General features: G+C 32.4%; 1 protein-coding gene and 1 long non-coding RNA gene across 3 annotated transcripts in view; both read left to right on the forward strand.

Moving 5' to 3' along the window:
- Ca-beta (Calcium channel protein beta subunit) overlaps positions 1-18,627 on the forward strand; it is a 440,977-nt gene that overhangs the window by 23,510 nt on the left and 398,840 nt on the right. Inside the window, exon 1 of one of the 2 annotated variants that reach the window (XM_070106637.1) lies at positions 1,220-1,316. The exons of the other annotated variant lie outside the window; for it this stretch is intronic. The gene's annotated coding sequence lies outside the window, so the exon portion shown is untranslated. Of the gene's footprint in view, positions 1-1,219; positions 1,317-18,627 lie in introns of those variants that run through there. 2 annotated transcript variants of the gene reach the window in all.
- LOC138855907 (uncharacterized) lies at positions 12,168-14,273 on the forward strand. Its single transcript, XR_011395048.1, has 2 exons — positions 12,168-12,386; positions 14,077-14,273. It is a non-coding gene; the product is annotated as an uncharacterized lncRNA (long non-coding RNA).

Genomic DNA, 18,627 nt, shown 5'->3' on the forward strand with positions numbered 1-18,627 from the left:
AAAATTGAAACATTTAAACTATCCATATATGTATGTACATATGTATCATATGGCGCGATGCTATATCCCGTTGGCCACATTTATATTTAGGAAGGAATTCAATAAAGATGCGACCTATTCCGTAAAAGACTGTTGTAAGATCAAGACGACTTCTTCTATTTGGTGGAAATTAACATAACTTTATACAATATCACTTTTGTGCATGCGTCTGAAATATGTTAGCGCAGAGTTGCACCACGTTTGGTTGTTTAAGCATCTGGTATAGTTTATTCGGTTTGCTGGAGAATAACTCTTGGCGAATGGAAGACAACTAATTAAACATTAATAATAGGGTAATAAGTATAAATCAATAGTAGTAAAAAAACCTTACGCTATAGTCGTAACAACAGAAACAAGTAAACAATTACAGACAAAATAGTTACAACACCAAATATGCAAATAATTTCCTTACTAAGGTAGATATGCCTTGTTAAATTAATACATTTGATGTTGAAGGTTGAAATCGTACTCAACTCAGAGTGCCCAGAGCTCATTTATTTTTACTAACACCTCTATTCTGTTCACTTGACAAATAAATAAAATATAGATAATAGAATAGTTCTTTCTTATCTCTTGGTTATTTTAGGATCATTTGTGATCCATTACCACAGACTGTTCAATATTTATACTATTGCATGCAATAAATCTTTATTGAATACCCGATCATTCAAGTGTTGATGGAAATGGGTATTAGATTAATACATATCTGTGCTTAATGCCGATATTCTGTCTGTCACTCTCAAGTAACTAAATTGAAAAACAGCAATTTAGTGAATTTTTTTGTGTTTGATGGACCAAGTAATGTGCTAAAAAGAAAGGTAAACCATCAACTGTTAATGCTTGTTAGAGATGTATTGCTTAACTGTATTGATATATATTTATCAATGTCGGATCTTACAGTTTTTTTTAGATATTGTAACGTTGCTTCAGACAATCATTTTATGATGATGAAATTTCGTAAAGATATCTTGTAAAATAAAAAAGTCTCAGTCGTTCAGTTTGTATGGCAGCTATATGCTATAGTAGTCCGATCTGAAACATTTGTTTGGAGATTGTACTGTCGGTCTGAGATAGGCGGTTCCAAAAAATGAGCAGCTTCTTTTGGAGAAAAGAACGTGTGCAAAATTTGGCGGATATACAGACAGATGGACAGACGAACATAGTTAAATCAATTCAGCTCATCACGCTGCTTATTTATATATAAAATATCTGACAAACTTTGTGGCAAACTTAATAAACCCTGTTATCTTTACATTTGAGCGGAATAGAAAGCGATGGTAAGTATTTTAAACAAGCTTTATTTATTCCTTATAATTATTTCATTCCATTTTTTATCACAGACAAATAGGCTGTGTTAGAGCTGCAAAATAATTACTGAAATACGGTATAGTGTTGATAGTCTGCTTCAATATAGTAGTAATTATTTCGCGCAAGATGTGTTACACAGAAATATGAAACTTTGAACGTATATAATTGGGGACTAAATGTTGGAAAAAGAAGGCCACAATTTTTCAATAAATAAGGAAAAACGAAGACAAAGATATCGGTTTTTTTTTTTAATAATACTGCAAGATACAAATGTTATAAAAGTGAAAAAGTTTTTCAGTAGTATGGAATCACGCTAAAGAGAAATAATTAATTATATCGAACATAAAACTACTATTTACTACAAATTTCACTGTCACTTCCTCCTTCATCCACACCCATAAGTAAATACCATATACTATTGTATGTTCGCACCGAATTGAAATCCTCTTGAAAACACAATTTGTGGATTGTGGAGCCAAAGTCGTTCTGACCGACATTGTCTGTTTTCGATGAGTTTTCATTGACAGTTCACACATCTATTTGTTTACATTTGCTATGTACCCTACAAGAACAGTGACGGTCATCTGATGGGTAATATGACAGGTATAGCTGAAAAATTTTTGTCAGCGCGCAGAACAAAGTTTCTATCATTTTCCTAAGAGCCTTGTGCAAAAACTGATGTAAGTATGTGTGTGAGTTTGCATCTCGCTTTAATATTCATTATATATCTCTACTGCTCCCTCTCATGTCTTTTTCTGAGTCACTGTTGACCGTAAATCCGTCATAGCTAAAAATTGTCAGTTATGACTGAAACGTTATCAGAAGTGAAAAATTCTTTTGCGCAGTAGATAATATAACTTTTATTTCTTTAATAAATTTCAAACTTTTTATCAAAATTAGTTATAATAATATACTTAAATATAAAAAGGAATGCAACAAAAAATATAATAAAATATGAAAATATAAAAATAAATTTTCACTTGATGTCATCTCCTCCTCTCAATAGCTCTGCGTACGTTTTTCTCCAATCAGTGGATAGTTCTGAATTTAAAACTGCAAATATAAATTACCAGTACTGACATATCAAATGTGAGCGTATTGGTGAACCCATCAGCAGTTTCTTGTAGAGTACGTTTAGGCCAATTATGAAATGTAAAAAAATTGTCAACTGATATTTAGGGCCGGCAAAATATGTCTTCTAATAATATCGATTAAACTAGAGCAGGCACCGATTATAATGAGTGGAATGTAAGTTTTCAAGGGGTTTTCATCGAAAACTGTGTTTTCGTTTGACAGATTTTGTATGGAGTTTTCGCGTGAAAACCTCTTTTGTCTATGAAAACATGAATTTTGTGTCGGTGCGAACATAGTGTTATACGTATTAGCACGGAACAAAGGGGCAAATAGAGTCTTTTTAGTTTTCTCTATAGACTATAGACCCCATCCATTGGAGAATCAAGTCCACTCATACGCAAGTAAAGCTAAAGTTCATAGACTAGTAAGAGGTGGCAGGTCCAGCTGGGCATCGTTTTGTCGTTTTGTCTGTCAGTATAGTTAATGAAACCGCTGATGTTCCAACCATTGAAACATAAGTAATATTGCAAATTTAATAACATGTGTACAATATATAAAAATTATTGTTTTTTCAACTTAGGATGACGTTGTTATCTGTAAATGCAATGTAAAAAGTAAAAACAAAAATATGTTTTGGTTTGTGTATTTTATGTGTGTGTTTTTATCCGAATGCACTTCGTCAAACGATAACTCTTATTCTAATATATTATCCCCTGTTCACACGACCTATGATGAGCGATTGCGTGAAATGATTACAACACAAACTATGCATCGCACCCAACATACACTACCTCATACCGTACCACCCACCAACCGCATCCACAACACATCATTAAACACACCACACAACCTACCCACATTCACCACCCAACAGACCTCAAAAGGATCATTGCGATTGGAAAACTGTCCTTTTTTCTCGATTTCGGTCCGTGCGAGCAAAAGCGTTGATCACCGTCTGTGACTTTTTATATTTCATATTTCAACCGATCTCCCCCAGTAGACAACAAGTGAATAAAACCATTTCAATCTAAAATTGAACTAAAGTTAAATGAAGTTGTAAAATACAGCGTCCTCAAAGTAAAACCTAGTTTTTTTAAACGAAAATTTAAATTAAAATAAAACAATTTGTGGAATAAAAAAAAAACCTTTATCTTTATAATCTGTATAATTTTATAAAAGTGGAGAACATTTATCTAAAACAAGTAAGGTAGTGCTAAGTTCGGATGTAACCGAATATTTTATACTCTCGCAAAGTCAAATGGTATACTCGTTTGAGATTTCTTTGTGGATTGGCTGATATTTTCGGTGGAAGGTCAACTATAGGCACTAGGGTCCACATATTTAGTACTTAGGGGCTTGGACAGTTTTGGTTCGATTTAGACAATTTTTGGTCACAAGGTGGCAGACTCTAAACGTATTATTCACGCAAAGTTTTACCCCGATATAATCATTGTTGCTTGATATGCATAGTGGAAAGTGAAAGAATCAAATGGAATTGAAAATGGTGTTGTATGGAAATAGGCGTGGTTGTAGTCCGATTTCGCCCATTTTCGCACTATAACATAGAAATATGAAAAGAACGTTATGCACCGAATTTTGTTGAAACCGGTTAAGCAGATCTCAAGATATGGGTTTTCACCTAAAAGTGGGCTGTGTCACGCCCACTGTTTAATTTTGAACGCGGTTCCTATAAAGTCATTTTATACCATCCCAGAGAAAAAATTTTATGTCTCTGGCGTGTTTAGTGCTCGATTTATCGCGCTTTTAGTAGTTTTTAACAGTACCGTTATATGGGGAGTGGGCGGAGTTGCCAACTGATTTCAATTTTTTTCACGCCGTCAATAGAAGACAAAAACATTTGCTTCCAGTGAATTTTGTTATTATAGCATTAGCGGTTTAGGAGATATGCACATTAAACCTATTAGAGGCGGGACCACGCCCATTGTAAAAACAAAATTTAACTGCAGATGCCCCTCCCTAATGTGATCCTGTGTACCAAATAACAGTCTTGTATCTTATTGCGGAGCTTAGTTATGGCAATTTATTTGTTTTTGATTAATGGCGTTTTGTGGGCGTGGCAGTGGTCCGATTACGCCCATCTGCAATACCAACCGTCTCACAGTACCAAGAAACATGTCTACCAAGTTTCATAAAGATATCTCAATTTTTACTCAAGTTAGAGCTTGCACGGACGGACGGACGCACAGACAGTCACCCGGATTTCAACTCGTCTCTTCATCCTGATCATTTATATATCTATATCATTATATACCCTATATCTAACTCAATTAGTTTTAGGTGATACAAACAACCGTTAGGTGAACAAAACTTTTATACTCTGTAGCAACAGGTTGCGAGAGTATAAATATATATAAGTGCAAACGCTTCAAGAAAGCAGTGTGAAACACTTACAAAACAAAAACCAACAACAAATTACTACATACATACATATCTTAAATAAAGTCAAGTGCAGTGTGGTATTCTTAAAATTACTATGTACAAGGATGAAAATAAGGTAGGCAAATAATAAAAAAACAGGCGGGCGCAAAATCAAATAAAAGCCAAACATAGGCAAATATCAATTTAAAAGTGGGTGCGAAATGTTACAAAAACAAAACTACAAAAAAACGAACGGCACAGGAGACTACAGAAATTACAGGAGATTACAGAAACTACACCAACAAGCAGCAAGCGAGGAGCTAAACAACCCAACAGGAAAAGCGTTAACAAAAGAATAAGTATACTCTTACAGGATAAATAAGTGAGTCGTGTCCATTCAATTTATGTATGTCAAATATAATATTTACTACTTGTAGAATTTCCATCGATATCCCTTGCGCTTATTAAGTAACAAGCTCATAATACCTAAGAAAAGGCAAAAACAAAAAAAATAAAACTGTCATATGTGGGATGTCCGATTCTATATAATCACAGTTGCTTTTATGTAGAATTGTTATATATATTGTTGTAATTAGTTCACAAAATTGTACTTGTAAGGATAAATTTAATGATTTCATAAACTGTTTTTAAACGTGAAGTAAAATGTGATCTGTTTGTCCACTAGAATGCGTTCGTTATGTCTGCATTGGTACGTGATTGCGCTTGTTCTGTTCTATTTTCTGTCCTAAGTTTGTTTTCATCCCTAATGTTTCATTCTCATAACAGTACGTTCCTTAGTGTTATTTCTGTTCCTAGCATAGTGTCACATTTTTTCTCTTGCACATGTTGCTAAAGAGTATAATAGCTTTGCTCACTTAACGGGTATTTGTATCACCTAAAATTAATCGAGATAGATAAAGGCTTGTACGTATGTATAAACAAGTTAGAAAAAGCTGAGTTCGGGTGTAACCGAACATTTTATACTATATAGATAGATAGATAGATATAGGGTTATATATATACTATATAAATAAAATCTATAAAATGTTATAACTAACCCCAAAATTAAGATATAAAACTGTTATTTGCTGAAAGGGATTTCAGTAGCAAGAGGGCACTGTGGGCTAAATTTTTTGAAAAAATTGATGTGACCCTGCCCTTTAAGAGGTTTAATGTACATACATACATATCTCCTAAACCACTTAAAATTCAATAATCAAATTCGCTCCGAAAAATCTCGTAGGCACCCCTACCGGTACTGTAAAAATAGATGAAATCGGATGATAACGAAAAATCAATTAACAAATACACCAGAGACATTAAATTGTAAATCATGGATGGTACGAGAGGCCTTAATGGGAGTCGATATCAAAGATATTTATCTTAAGCCCAAAAACTGTCGAAATTCGATTATAATTTTTCAAAGGACGCAGACACCAAATATGTGGACACTAGTGCATGTGGCTCATTTTTTGCAAAAAAAATCGGTCAGTCTGTGACTTTTAGTATTGAAATTTGGGGATGATACTTTTGTGACAACAGCATGTCAAATATGCGTAAAATGGGGTTAATACTTTTCTTAGCCCCCATATACCTAATGAAAATATTTTCGAACTTCTTACTGAAATTCCGAAAGAAGCTCTTTCTAATATTAGTGTCTAATTTCTTGTGATTGTAAATAAAGGATGCAATACTGTCTAGTTTTAAATAAAAATATACGGAAATCCCCTATAATACTATCTTGCGAGAGTACACAATTTTCGGTTGTACCATAACTTTTCAATATTTAGTTTTGCCAACACCTATGTCGACGTATTTCGCCGGCTTTGCTCCTTACAAGTTGCAAGAGTGTAAAATATTCTGTTACACCCGAAGTTAGCCCTTCCGTACTTATTTAAATTTATTATTGTCCGTTTACACAGTTCTACGCTCAGCTATCCTGTTTTTTCGGCCTCGAATGAAGGGTTCCACTTCTCGATTTCATATCTTCCATATACCATCTTCTTCACAATTTTTTAAGGCTCAAAGAATTTTGCTCCCAGTCTTAGTCCGAGTATGGAACTGCATTCGCTTAATGGTTACTAGCTCGTTTATATCGCAGTCGATTTCCGCTCTTCGGTTCTTGTTGAATGTTCTCCGGTTTTCCTGCTGGATGGTAGCGATATTGTGTCGCGCTTCTTGGGGTTTTGCTTCCCGTCCTGCATCGAGCTCGTCAACGACTGATTCTTCCAACAATTTATATAAATTTTTATATCATAGAAAAAATTTGAAAGAACATTTCCCAGCGAGAAACTCTTAACAGCACATCTCGTTTCCGCATCGTCATCGCAAATGCATTACAATCGGTTACTATCTTAAAATTTATCCCCATCAAAGACACTCTTAACTTCTTAAGTGCTTCTATGATCGCAAGTACCTCGAGTTCGTACAAATGTTACCTTTTTTCGGATGGTTTTGTCTTCCTACTCATGTGTTAAACCAGATGGAAGTCTATCGGCGAATGATCCGTCTGGGATGGCTTTTAGCGAAATGTGATGACTCCACACAGTCAAAACACTTTTTTCTGAATGGAATTGCTTCATGGAAAACCTGGTTTGACGACGAAAGCTTTTCCTGGTTTGCACTCATGGGATGTAACCGGTATGTCTTCGATAAATTAATTAATTAAACTTGAGTTATCCACTCCAATCGGTTTCCTTAACTCCATTAAAACGTACAAACATTCTCTGAGATCTTTTCCATTCCGCTTCCGACGACTACGCAAGGTACGATGTACTTCAATCGAATATAATGCAGTGACAGCGCTTTAGTGAACGCAGCTGCTTATACCGCTTTGGGGTCGTATAAAAATCTTCGCCCCATCACCCCCTTTTAAAAGTGTTTTTGCGTAAATGAATTTTTGCAGATCGCTCCAACGTACTCCTAATACATTGGCCTCAAAATCATCAAGCCATTGCTCGAGCCGTCACTAACAGTCCTGTCGAAATGTTCATTAAGCGGTCTTGTAGTGTCGCTTTCTGGCCGCTTATCCATAACCTAAATCACCCAATCTCTCTTTAAGACCGTCAACGGTCAGGTTTAAACTTTCGTTACCGTACATATTTAACAAATTTAAAAATAAGTGGTTTAAAATAGATAGTAATGTTTTACACAATTTTATTTTTACGTAATAATCTTTGCTTTAAATTTCCTCTGCAATATTGATGTTTACTTTTTAAACTGAACTTTAAGAGACCTTATTTATAAATTTGTCAATTATAATAATTCTCATGTTAATTAAATTTTATTACAATATTCACCTTTAATTTTACATAAAGATTTAATAACTCCTATTGTTATGTTCCTCAAATATTGCGATGTATCTAGTAGTAGTTTATTTTATTATACACAAAATATTATATATACATATACATATTTATAAGAATTCTAATGTATTTAAGTGAAATTATAGTTATGATTATGAAATTAATTTTGTCTACAAGAAATTAAAAAATTTTTGATTACTTTTATATCCGAAGGAAAACTGAAAAAAATCGTATTTAAATGGTTATTTACATAATAGTTATTGTAACTCGACACTGCACATTTTTCAAAATCAATATATTATAGTCTTCTAAATTTAAATATAATATATACAACTTTCCTAATCACAATTTAAACGTATTTGCTTTAAAATAACTCAAATGTGGGCGTGGCAACATATCGATTTCGCCCATCTGCAATACCAATCCCCCTAGGGTGCCAAGGAACACGTGTACGTTAAATTAATATATCTTAATTTGTACTAAAGTTATCGCTGGCACGGATGAACAGACAGACAGTCACTCGAAATTTAAGTCGTCTTGTCATCCTGATCATTTATATATCATACCCCTTTTGCGAAATTATCGTATACGAGGTTTGTTCTCAATACAGTGTCTATATATTCATGAATAGCTATTTTGTTCACTTCAAAGTAATCACCCCTAGATATAATTCAGTTTATGAAATAAAAAAAATTCTATATAAAAAGAAAAACCTAAAACATTTTTTTGTTTATAAGTTAAAAGCAACTTTTATTCGAATTTTATCTCATATCGTAAGTTAATCACCACATGCTCAAAACTTTGCACACGAATTTATGGTATGTGCCATTAAATGGCAATATTTACAAAAATAGCCGTTATTAAATTTTGGATGGCATACTTCTTTGGTTGACTATTGTTGTAAATATAAATTTTAAATTGGACGCTCTCCTATAAAATTTGATTTTTGTAAAATATGATAATTTCGCAAAAAAGGGTACTATTTAGACGAGTTTTAGGTGATACAAACAACCGCTAGGTGAACAAAACTATGGCATTATACTCTGCAGCAACATGAAAGAATTCAACAATCATTATTCGACGAAATCGTTAAAGGATTACAATCAAATTTGGTATAAAAATAGTTATATTATAGGTCATGGGCGCTTAGTTATATTGCTACGTCTTACTTCGCGTTAGATAAAATTATATTAAAATCATCTTCAAATGAGATAAATGTGACATATCGTCAACAGAAATTACTAAATTTGATATATTTGATCTGATATATTCATTGGAGCTTAAATTGTATACTGGAAAGTGAAAGTATCAGATGGAATTTAAAATTGGTTTATATAGGAAGTAGGCTTGGGTGTAGTTCGATTTCGCCTAGCTCATAGGGATGTCAGGATACCGAATTTGGTAGAATCTGTCTGTTAGTTTCTGAGGTATAGGTTTTCACCTAAATATGGGCGGCGCGTATTGTCTAATTTTATAACGACTCCTATAAAGCTTGATCGTACCATTTCTAGTATAAAATTTATTGTTTCTGACGTGTTTTGTAAGTGAGTTATCGCACATTTAGTAATTTTCGTTGAAACTTTTATGTGGAGAGTGGGCGGGTTATCATCCGATTTTGCTTATGTATTTTCCCAGTGTCGTAAGAGAGCAAACAATTTTACGCCATTTGTGATTTAAACAAAATACGCCAATTTTCGGGGACCCGGCGCAGCATTTCGGCTTTAGTTCGGGGAATGTTGTCCTCGAGCTTATCGATCGTTGCTCGCAAAATTAGTCTATTCCTTTAACAAAAATCTATTTACCTAAAACTAATGTTTATTTCCTGTATCAACAAAAGAATTTACGTTTTTGTTTACAATTTATATGCTGCTCTATACTTCTTCGTCTCAACTCAAAAGAATTACTTTACAGGATGGCGGCATAGTTCAATTTGTTTTTGTAATAATTGTAATAATTGTCACAGCCTAAACCGAACAAGTAACGGTAAATTCTTATCGTAATCTTGTACTCGTTCTTGGTCTGCCCTAAAGGGGCATCTCGACAGGCAATTAAAGATTGACAAAGTTTGAATTGCTAGCAATATTGCCATTGGAGACTGCACATTGCTAATGTTTAGCAATTGATGCCTAAATACGTTTCATGCCATACATAGCTAGTAATGAACTGTCATTTTGGTGGTTTGACCAGAGTACTTAAAACAACGAGAAGGTGCAGGTTCGACAGCGAACAATTTGTAGGATTTTATCAAGGAGTTCACCTCACATACACGAGAAACAAATAACATTTCTCGCTTTTATAACAGCAGTGAATCTGTAAACGTACGCTCTCTTAACATAACCAACCGTCGAATATTGAAGAGCATATAATACATAATGAGCAAAACTGGGCATATTGATATGCCATTTGAAATATATTCCCTTTTATTGAACTATTATTTATTATTATTTTTTAAATTTTTTTATGTTAATTCATTTTTACTTTATTGAGAGTTATTAATAATAATTTCAACATATTTTGATATATTTCTTAAAATAATTCATAATTCACCATTATGGAGTCACAAAAATACAGAATTGTGTTTTGCCGTCGGCATTTCACATTCATGCTTAAATTTTTCTTTTCAAATGCATGTGTAAAAGTAATTATGTACTTAAATATATTATGACATACATATATTATGTCGTTTGCACATTTGTATGTATATATGTACACTCATTATTTCATGTGAAATCTCCGTTGACACGTTTTTTGCTTTTATGTCAAAGAGTCATTCTGTCGAAGGACTGACGCGACGACAAAGCGTCCCAACATTGTGTTGTTGGTAGAAAATCCGAGATGTGCCGAAAAAACGAACGCTCGCCGATTGTCATCGCTTCCCTTGCCGCTCTAACAGCTTTGCCTACAAATCGTTGTAGGTATGTATGTTTTTATATGATCATGCATACATATTGACGAAGATTTTTGCGAGTCACGGAAAAATTTTAGAATTGTAAAATATTTTAAATCGACAAAAGCTTTGTTGCCACTTTTGTCGTTTTTTTCTGTGTTTTCTGTGTTTGCAGGGTTGTCACTTTTCCCTTCTAGAGTGAAAATCAGAAAGATGTTCAATTTATGTATCGTCGCCAAAAGACGCTTTTAGGCAAGCGCATGCTCAGGGAGATGTGTAAGGCGTTTGTTTTTATGAATGAAACGAGCTTATTGCTTGTGCGCCTGCGTTCATGAATGAAAATGTTGTTGGTGTGTGATTTACTACAAATTTAGGATTTGTCAATTTGACTGCCATATTGATTTGCGTATGCATTACTATTTTGCAATGTCATACGCATATTTGTACATACATACTTACATATAGAGCAGTACGCGCACATGTATTTATTGATAAGTGATAATATATTATATTATATAACATATTGATGTATATATGTACATACATAAATTATTAGTTCTGTAACAATTGAAATTAGAAAATTATGAAAATAGTATATATTATAAATTTTTTATCATGGAAATCGTTTATATGACAAAAAATAATCATGCATATGTGAAGTGACATTTTCATTTTTTGTTTAAGGTATTAATATTCTCTGGGTTGACAGCGCTGTTTTCATTTACACACAAATATTGAAGAGACATCATGTAACTATATGCATAGCTTCGGTGGCATGATGCCAGCAAAGATTAAATGCCAATGTTTAATGTTTCGTTGCGTAAACTGCAGTTTATCACAGTAATATTCAAAACATAAATTTGAACAAAACATGGAAAATAGTAATTATATATATACATATTTATGTATACGTATGGTTAATATTTTAGTGATAATTGAAATGCAAAAATAAAATGCCAATAGAAAATTGTAATTAAATACATACATATGTATGTATATATATATTGTTAATATTTTAATGATAATTGTTAGCATATATATATAAATCATTATATTTAATTATTGAATTGGTCCATAAAGTTAAAGCAACAATTATTTAGGTTTCAATGTTTCATTGTCATAACAGTCCGTTCCTTAGTATCCTGGGTATTTGTTTGCAAACGTGTTAACGACTTGTTATTGTTTATTCATAAAACTATTAGTTACTTTAGCTCAAAGTGTGAGAAAAAAGTAACACATCGCCATTTGATTTTTATTGGTTTTCTCACTCAATCCAATTGCAATTATGGCATGCTGTCTCGTTCTTAACTCTTATAAACGTACCTTGTTTTTTATGTTTTTCGTCAACATAAGGACATACATTGGTTATCAAATTTGTTAACAGTCTGTTAAAGGTAAGAAATATTTTTGTTAGCGAATAAGTTACCTATGTGTTATCAATAACAAAAGTATTTGTTACCCAACTTTCTGTTAATGAAATTGTTTTGGTTAGAAGTTTGTTACCTTTAACATAAAAACATGTTAGCGTCTTTTTACCTATTTGGTAGCTATAACAAGCATATATGTTACCTCGATGTTTTATTTTATTTGTTACCCATTTGTTACTTCTAACAAATTCATATGTTAGCGTATCTATTACCTTTTTATTGCCATAACTAGTACCTATTTTTATACTCTCGCAACAGAGTATAATAGTTTTGTTCACCTAACGGTTGTTTGTATCACCTAAAACTAATCAAGTTAGATATAGCGTATATAATGATATAGATATATAAATGATCAGGATGAAGAGACGAGTTGAAATCCGGGTGACTGTCTGTCCGTCCGTCTGTCCGTCCGTGCAAGCTCTAACTTGAGTAAAAATTTGGATATCTTTATGAAACTTGGTAGTCATGTTTCTTGGTACCGGGAGACGGTTGGTATTGCAGATGGGGGTAATCGGACCACTGCCACGCCCACAAAACGCCATTAATCAAAAACAAATAACTTTCCATAACTAAGCTCCGCAATAAGATGCAAGACTGTTATTTGTTATACGAGATCACAATAGGGAGGGGCATCTGCAGCTAAATTTTTTTTTAAAGTGGGCGTGGTCCCGCCCGTAATAGTTTTAATGTGCATATCTCCTAAACCGCTAATGCTATAATAACAAAATTCACTGGAAGCAAATGTTTTTAGAACCTCTGCCTACAGTGTGGAAATGGGTGAAATCGGGTGGCAACTCCGCCCACTCCCCATAAAACGGTACTGTTAAAAACTACTAAAAGCGCGATAAATCGAGCACTAAACACGCCAGAGACATTAAATTTTATCTCTGGGATGGTATGAGATGACTTTATAGGAACCGCGTTCAAAATTAGACAGTGGGCACTTTTAGGGGAAAACCCATATCTTGGGATCTGCTTAACCGATTTCAACCAAATTCGGTACATGACATTATTTTCATATCTCTATGTTATAGTGCGAAAATGGATACGGATTAAAACCACGCCTACTTACCATATAACACCATTTTAAATTCCATCTAATTCTATCACTTTCCACTATGGAAATCAGGCAACAATGACTGTATCGGGATAAAATTTTGCGTGAATAATGCGATTAAAGTATGCCACCTTGTGACCAAAAATTGTCTAAATCAAACCAAAACTGTTCAAGCCCCTAGGTACTGAATATGTGGACCACAGTGCCTATAGTTGACCTTCTACCGAAAATATCCACAAACGAGTATACGATTGGAATTTGTGAGAGTATAAAATGTTCGGTTACATCCGAACTTAGCCCTTCCTTACTTGTTTTAAATAATATTGAATATTTTGTATCTTAGTTTATTTTATTTTATCGAAAAACGTATTAACTTAAACAAATTACTAAAATGAATTTATACCTTAAATGTATACATATATGTATGTTAAATATAAATATAATATTAACACTTAAAATGTATACTTAAACAAGTAGATTTCCTTTAACAATACAATCTTATAAACAACTACTTATACTACAATTATAAATCTATATTCATACAAAATATAATTTGGTCCCTTTATCACGATAATGCACCATGTCATTATTTCTTCGCAGGTTTTTTTCCAAAAACTCGACAGGAATGATTTAGCAGAGAATTTAGAAGAACGAGAAGGTGCAAATTAAATTTTGTATGATGCTCGATTGGACGGCTAACAGAGCAAAAAAATTGAGATCAAGGATTTCACCATTTTCTGTAATATTTGCTGTTATTTAACAGAAATGAGAATTTATAACAACGTTCTCTGGCAAAATACGTATCTCCCAACCTAAAAAGAAAAATTTAATACCTTAAACAAAAAATAAAAATGCCACTTCCCATATGCATGATTATTTTTTGTAATATAAACGATTTTCATGATAAAAATTGATAAAATATGATTTTTTTTTGCACTAAAGAGGCATGATAAAATGCGAAAGATTATGCAAAAAAAATATATTTTACTTTTTTAATAATATTCAAATTTCAATTGTTACAGAATTAATAATTTATGTATGTACATATGTACATCAATATGTTACATTATATAATATAATAATTTATTATCATTTATCAATAAATACATGTGCGCGCCCTGCTCTATATGTAAGTATGTATGTACAAATATGCGTATGACATTGCAAAATAAGTAATGCATACGTAAATATATATGCGTACAAATGTAAGTATGTGAGCCGATAGAAAATATACAAACGTTGTTATACAAAAACAACAATTCAGTCAAATAGCATTTTAACAAATTAACAAATCCTATATTTTTAGTAAATCACACAACAAAAACATTTTCATTCATGAACGCTGGGGCGCATGCAATAAGCTAAGTCGTTTCAGTCATAAAAGCAAATGCCTTACACATCTCCCCGAGCGTTTGCCCACAAGCGTCTTTTCGCAACGATGGCAAAAACTAGAAATCATAAATTGAACAACTTTTTTATGTTCCCTCTAGAAGGGAAAAGTGACTACCCTGCAAGCCCACAAAACACAGAAAAAAGTGACAAAAGTAGCAACAAAGCTTTTGTCGATTTAAAATATTTTACAATTCCAAAATATATTTCCGTGACTCGCAAAAATCTGCGTAAATATGTATGCATGTTCATATATAAACATACATATTTAAAATGATTTGTGGGCAAAGCTGTTTGAGCGGCAAGGAAAGCGGTGACAATCGGCGAGCAATCGTTTCTTTTTTCGGAACATCTCGGATTTTCTATCAATAACACAATGTTGTGACGCTTTGTCGTCGCGTTATTTCTTTGACAAATTGACTCTTCGACGTTGAAGCAAAAAACGTGAGCTTCGGTCATTGGTTGACCGTGTTAACGGAGATTTCATATGAAGTAATGAGTGTACATATATACATACATATGTTGTTTGTAGACAAATTTACAAATATTTTTCTTTCATATTTCTTAACATGTATATATGATATGAAAATGCCGACGGCAAAACGCAATTTTGTACTTTTGTGACTCCATAATGATGTTAAGTAGTAATAATATAAAAGTATTTTGATATATTTCTCATAATAAAGTTAAACTGAATTAACATAAAATAATTTAAAAAATAATAATTAATAGTTCAATACTAGGGAATATATTTCAAATGGCATATCAATATTCCCAGTTTGGGAAACATATTATATTCTCTTCAATATTCGCCGTTTGGTTATGTTAAGAGAGCGTATGTGTACAGATTCACCGCTGTTATAAAAACGAGAAATGTTATTTGTTTCTTCTGCGTGTGCGGTGAACTCCTTGATAAAATTTGACAAATGTTCGCTGTCGAACCTGCACCTTCTCGTTCTTCTAAGTTCTCTGATTTAAGCAGTGCAAATTGGTTTTGTATGATGCTCGATTGGTTGGCTGAAAAATTAAGATCAAGGAGTTCACCATTTTTTGTAGGATTTGCTGTTATTTAACAGAAATGAGAATTTCTAACAAAGTTCTCTGACAAATTACGTATCTCCCAACATAAAGAGAAAAATGAAATGAAATGAATGAGAAAACAAAAAATACAAATGCCACTTCACATATGCATGATTATTTTTTGCCATATAAACGATTTTTATGATAAAAAATTGATAAAATATGATTTTTTTTGCACAAATGAGGCATGATAAAATGCGAAAGATTATGCAAAAAATGATATTTTACTATTTTCATAATTTTCTAATTTCAATTGTTACAGAACTAATATTTTATGTATGTACATATGTACATCAATATGTTTTATAATATAATATAATAATATATTATCACTTATCAATAAATACATGTGCGCGCACTGTTCTATATGTAAGTATGTATGTACAAATATGCGTATGACATTGCAAAATAGTAATGCATACGCAAATCAATATGGCAGTCAAATTGACAAATCCTAAATTTGTAGTAAATCACACACCAACAACATTTTCATTCATGAACGCTGGCGCACAAGCAATAAGCGAAGTCGTTTCATTCATAAAAGCAAACGCCTTACTCATCTTTCCGAGCATGCGCTTGCCTAAAAGCTTCTTTTCGCGACGATGGCAAAAGCTAGAAATCATAAATTGAACATCTTTCTGATTTTCACTCAAAAATGGCAACAAAGCTTTTGTCGATTTAAAATATTTCACAATTCTAAAATATTTTTTCGTGGCTCGCAAAAATCTTCGTCAATATGTATGCATGATCATATAAAAACATACATACCTACAACGATTTGTAGGCAAACCTGTTAGAGCGGCAAGGGAAGCGATGACAATCGGCGAGCGTTCGTTTATTTTTCGGCACATCTCGAATTTTCTACCAACAACACAATGTTGGGACGCTTTGTCGTCGCGTCAGTCCTTCGACAGAATGACTCTTTGACATAAAAGCAAAAAACGTGTCAACGGAGATTTCACATGAAGTAATGAGTGTACATATATACATACAAATGTGCAAACGACATAATATATGTATGTCATAATATATTTAAGTACATATTTACGTACATAATTACTTTTACACATGCATTTGAAAAGAAAAATTTAAGCATGAATGTGAAATGCCGACGGCAAAACACAATTCTGTACTTTTGTGACTCCAAAATGGTGAATTATGAATTATTTTAAGAAATATATTAAAATATGTTGAAATTATTATTAATAACTCACAATAAAGTAAAAATGAATTAACATAAAAAAATTTAAAAAATAATAATAAATAATAGTTCAATAAAAGGGAATATATTTCAAATGGCATATCAATATGCCCAGTTTTGCTCACATATGTATTATATTCTCTTCAATATTCGACGGTTGGTTATGTTAAGAGAGCGTACGTTTACAGATTCACTGCTGTTATAAAAGCGAGAAATGTTATTTGTTTCTCGTGTATGTTCGCTGTCGAACCTGCACCTTCTCGTTGTTTTAAGTTCGCTGGTTCAACCGTCCGGGCTTGAAAAGTATGCTCCTAAGTTCTGCTCTGCTTTCAGATTAATTTATTCCTTGATATGGCTCTTTTTCTGTCCGGTGTACAGCTGGTGGATGTATGTATGCATTTTTGTGGATATATTAAACAATAGCATTATTGGAACTGTGGTATATGAAATTTTAAGAAAAAATTAAATATTTCTCAGAAACTAGAAATTTGTTAAATAGTATTGAAAGTATTTACCAGAAAGAACCCTCCGTAAAGTTCTTTTGTTTAAAGCTTCCTAAAACTTACATACCGCAAATGTCATGATTAGGTAGAAAATTAGTTCAAACATATAATTATTAGATAAGTATACATACATATATATTTAGGCAGAAAATTTGGTGTCAATGAATTTTACCTACCCCTTTTGTTTTATGAAAAATTCACCAAAATCTTTAAAGCGGATTTTTCTGGTGAAAATTTGAAGTCAATTTAACAATGTTTATGTATATTTTATAATGTAGATAACGGCTTTATTATCTGCACCTTTGTTTCATATACATCTTTCTATTTACATGTACGTATTGTATCTGTTTGCTTTATTATCTAAACCGTTTTTTCACTACAATCGGGAAAAAAAACTTTATATATAATATGTATGTTTATATACTTCTATCTACTTATATGCATTGATATGTACGTATTGTATCTGTTTTTTTTTTATCGAAGTTGTCATTTATTTCACTACTTTCAGTAGTGTTGGAAAACAGCGAAAAAATTACGGGTTCATTTATTTATTTAAAAAAAAAAATTATTTTATGAGAAATTTAAAGTGCTTACGAACGTATTACATTCTGTCCGTTATATATGAGATAACTTCAAAATTTCGCAGTATGTTATCCCTATTCCTATACTTTTAGGGAAATCTATCCATATCTATCTCGTTCAGTTTAAGGTGTTACAAACAACCGTTAGGTGAAAAAACTATCAAATTTGGTATCTTATTAACTTACGTACGAGTATATTATGAGTCGTAGGCTCACTTATGGTAATTTCATAATACATTTTGCATGTCCGAAATATTAATATTAAAATCAACCTAATTAACTGAAATGATATTTATGAGATATAAACTCAATCAAGTACTGCATTTAGTACATGGGTTCTATGAGGAAAACATTATACAACAAAAGAAGGGAAATCTAAAATGCATTTAGTAAATGA

This window comes from Bactrocera oleae, chromosome 3 (assembly GCF_042242935.1).
Source record: "Bactrocera oleae isolate idBacOlea1 chromosome 3, idBacOlea1, whole genome shotgun sequence".
NCBI classification, from domain to species: domain Eukaryota; kingdom Metazoa; phylum Arthropoda; class Insecta; order Diptera; family Tephritidae; genus Bactrocera; species Bactrocera oleae.